The following is a 4,203-nucleotide window of genomic DNA, read 5'->3' on the forward strand; positions in this document are numbered from 1 at the left end:
CAGCGGGAGGCTGCCGGCTGGCAGGGACAGCATGCCGGAGCCGCGGTGCCCGCGCCGGGGCTGCGCTCGGAGCGGGGACGCCGCTCACCTTCCCCTCCCCCCGAGGAGAGCACTTCAAAATGGTTTTGCAGACGCTGGCCAAGCTGCACTTGGTGCATTGATTCCAAGTACAGTGCCTGGTTTGGTTTCCGTATATTCTTTGGCTTTTAATAGCTAGCTGAGGAAAAAAGAAAGCATTATTGTTTTCCTTCTTCTCTCATTGCCTATTCTAAATTTGACTCCAAAGTTTAAGCAGTTGAATTGGCTAATTCTGAATACAGTCTATTGAGAGACCAGACACAGCAGTATATCCCTGTATAGCGATAGATACAATGTGCTGAATTGGCAGTCTAATTATAAATGTGGCATTTGGACCTCCTTTCAGACCCAGTGCCACCTTACCTTATGAGGGAACTTCAACTACAGCAACTGTTCAAAACAAAATGCCATTACAGGATCAGCTTCACCCAACACTAGAACCAGCCAGGGGATTGTTTTACAAACAGCCTTTCTCACTTAACGCAAGAATGTATTATAAGAAAAAGTTATGGATAGTGCAGAGTCTGAAGAAAATGCGTATGTAGTTTCTGCCAGGTGTCGAGCTACTTCAAACTGCAACATACTCCAAATGACCTCATTATTTTCTCTTAAATGTACTCACTATAAATAGATTATTTTTTTATTTTTACTAGAATGAATTGCTAGGTACGCTTGCTGTTTATATTCCGAGTATAGCGAGCATATAACATCGTGAGCACAGAAACACACAAAATATCATGGCTCAAAACAAAAACCTGCAATAAAATCTTACCAAAGAACTCATGACATGCTGAAAAAGTTTTTTTAAGAGTCTTTTCTATGGAAATATTTGTATATAATGGCAGACTACAAGCACATATCTCACATTCATTCTTACTATTTACTTTATGGTATAATGGCTTAATTAAATGAGTGGGCACAAGCACGTCAATAAAACAAGTCAAGTCAAGTCGAAGTCTCAAAACAGGTTTCAAAATTACTCCATTACACGAATACGGAAAGGGAAATTCGTTAATTTTTGGACTCGAACCCCTGTTTGAGGACTGGTTAACACTGTTCTCCTGTCCTTATGATCAGCAGTGAAGATGGAAATACTAAAAATGCTAAAACAAGGGTAAAAGAAAACATTATGAACAAAGTGCCGATCATGTGCCGAAGGCTATTTAAATTACTTTAATAAACATATACCTTATCTACAAACAGCAGGCGAAGATATATTACTTTATCACTGAAAGTTTCACCGTCTACGTTTTTGGGAAACACCCCTAGGACAGAACTAATCTGTCGTCCCCAGGCTCCCAACGTGCTGGCTCTCTCCTCTCCTGAGAGACACCCCTGACACTCAGACACAACACCAATTGTCTTTTCACGTTGCCACTTTCACTCCTTCCCGTCCTTAAAAAAAAACCTGTGAAACGGTCTGTAGAAAGCAAAGACAGCAATCAAATCGATATGATCAGTGCCTCTGACTGACCTCCAGGCCCTGCTCTCCTAAAGCACACAGCCCCTGCTGCAAAGCGGGTTAACTGCTCCATGCTGTTCAGCAGCACTGGGACCCGGAGGGAGGAAGCTCTCTCTCGGCAGAGCAGCAATTCACTGGCAGATAAATTATTAATGTACGCGTGTAAGTACCTGATCATATAAGGCGTATATGTGCCCTTTCACATCTCTACATACACATATATATGCTACCACATCGCAGACACACGCGTACATGCATTACACGAGAATACTCAGCAGCCTTGCCCAGTGCCTGCTCCTCTCGGAGAGCGCAGGGAAGCTGGAGAGGCAGAATCATTAGCTCCCACTGATAATTCTTTTCAGGATCATGAATGGAACAATTGTCAAAAACTGCGGGAAAAAAAACAAGCCCTAAGACTATTATATACAGACACAGCTTGTGTGCGCACATGTGACATTTTCAGGCAACACAGATTTGTTCATAAACTCTTCAGCATTATTCGAGATAAAACATTAAATTGCTTATACAGTTAAAGAGGCTCCTTATCCCTAATCAAAAAACAAACAGCTTCGAAGGCAGTGAAAGCTAGGAAAAGAACAAGCTCTCCACCAGACACACCTTGCCTTACTTGGATTCTACAGCACTGTCTATAAACAGCTGCTATATGTTGTTGCACTGCCACTACTTTATTTAAATAATAATAATAATAATAAGTGAAATACTTCCTGAAAAACTTACTTTGCATTTAGTTTAGGCACTATTCTTTTTTTCAGCTCGCAAAGGAAGCCGTTTTGTCCAGGTTAGGTATTGTCTACTTATGGATCAGCCTCTGGCTAAGGGTTTATTTTAATTTATGGCTTATGCATTCTTTTAAGGTCGATTTGCATGACCTCCGGCAAAGAGCTAAGGCAGCAAGAAATCCCAAGTCGAATGTTGCCACAAAGCGGCACAGATCTTTCCTTCTCATGGTGTAAACAGAGCTCCCTGATGATGGACTACTTTCTTCCCCCCTCCTTCTGTATCGCAAATTAGGGTGTGATATCAATTTTAAAGTTTTCAGTATAACTTTATCCAAACCCTCTGCTTGGAGAGATAAGGCGCCACCACAGGAACTACACTTCCTCGGGATAGTGCCCCGTTGTGGCCAAAAACAACATTACCACCTACAGGTCCAGTACCTTTGTATTATTGCATGCTCCGTGGATAGCACTTATTTGTGGCGAACTTCAAAGCAATTACCCACCTCAAACTTAGCGGAGAACTTAAAAGCACTACTAAATTCCTTTCGCCTTTCTCCATTCCGTGTCTTTGGGGGCTAGCCGTGAAGAGAAACCCACGCGAACATTTCGGAGTAATGACAGCAGCTCTCTGCTCTCAAAGATTTATTTCGGATTTTATTTTTCCTCTCTCTCTCTCCCTCTCGTGTTAGTTTCTTGCGTACAATATCTTCCTAGCACCATGTGTTCGCCTGCCGTGGGTGATCTTAAAATACAACGCTGATCTGTCACTATATTTTAAAATAAACTCTACTCGGGGAGGATGAGAAAGTGTTGTGATTTCAAGGTACTGAGGTCCCTTAATGTCTCTGAAACCTCGGGATTCAAACAGCCCCGGAAACTCACACGGGGACGAGACTATAACTACTTTTCCCTAAAAACCCTCGTGGTACAAAAGTAAATAATCGTGCAGGGGGAGGCGGAGGGGGAGGGGGGAATTCAGCAACGTTAAAAGCTAAACAACAGATCTACCTCCGGACGCTGCTGCTTTAGTCAATTGCAACTAACAACCCATTAAAGACAGCGCAGGGGGAACCGGATTCTCTCCTGCAAAGCGACATAAATCCAGCGAAAACCCACTAAACCACCACCACCACCACCAAGCCACGCAGCACTATACACCACAGCAAACAACAGGTATAAAACACAATAGGGCTTTTTTTCCCTGGTTACCTCCTCGGGATCCAGTGTGGCACAAAGCAATGGGAGAGCCTCCTTTTTTTTTGCAACGCGCTTCGGTAATTTTCATTAAAAAAAAGAGGGAAGGAGGTGAAAGGAGAGAGAGGAGGAGGAATAAATGGGTAGTAATTCAGTAAAATAAAATAAAATAAGATAAAATAAAATAAAATAAAATAAATGAGCTAAAGTCTGCTGGTGTTTCTCCGGGCCATGGATGTGCAGGATCCCGATCGTTAGAAGTTTGCGGATGGGTTGCCTGGAGATTTGGTTACAATCAGGTTCATTATTATTATTTTTTTTTCCTCCTGAAACAAGTGAAGGCGATGGTTACTGCTGTCAATCTTGGCAATCAATGTGAGCGGCCATGTCGTAAGTATTCAAAGCATTTCCCGTCGTGCAACATCAGAAAGTGAGTGGCCAGGGCATTGATCTGAGGAAGGCAAAAGGAGGCAGGGCTCCCCCGCCCAGACAGCACAGGCAAGATGAGACAACACAGAGAGAGAGAGAGAGAGAGCGAAAGAGGGAGAGGGAAGGAGAGAGAGGGAGACTGAGAGCGAGCGAGCGGGGAAAGCAACAACTGAAGAGAAAGTGAGCACAAAACAGAAAGTGAAATCACCCCAGGCTGCCAGCCGCATCCCCGAGAAGCTATCACCACTCACATTGCTATTAGACAAATGAAACCTTAAACCTCTCTACTCTAATGACCAC

At 43.3% G+C, this 4,203-nt stretch overlaps 2 long non-coding RNA genes across 5 annotated transcripts in view; one reads left to right on the plus strand and one right to left on the minus strand.

Annotated features, from left to right (window-relative positions):
* Positions 1 to 3,604, minus strand: part of LOC112972397 — a 37,540-nt gene extending 33,936 nt beyond the window's left edge. For all 3 annotated transcript variants that reach the window (XR_003255667.1, XR_003255666.1, XR_003255665.1), the window contains exon 1: positions 3,490 to 3,604. This is a non-coding gene — a long non-coding RNA (uncharacterized LOC112972397). The remainder of the gene's footprint in view (positions 1 to 3,489) is intronic.
* Positions 3,601 to 4,203, plus strand: part of LOC112972395 — a 4,121-nt gene continuing 3,518 nt past the window's right edge. For both annotated transcript variants that reach the window (XR_003255659.1, XR_003255660.1), the window contains exon 1: positions 3,601 to 3,864. This is a non-coding gene — a long non-coding RNA (uncharacterized LOC112972395). The remainder of the gene's footprint in view (positions 3,865 to 4,203) is intronic.

Source organism: Apteryx rowi, unplaced genomic scaffold (genome assembly GCF_003343035.1).
Source record: "Apteryx rowi isolate R43461 unplaced genomic scaffold, aptRow1 scaffold_49, whole genome shotgun sequence".
NCBI classification, from domain to species: domain Eukaryota; kingdom Metazoa; phylum Chordata; class Aves; order Apterygiformes; family Apterygidae; genus Apteryx; species Apteryx rowi.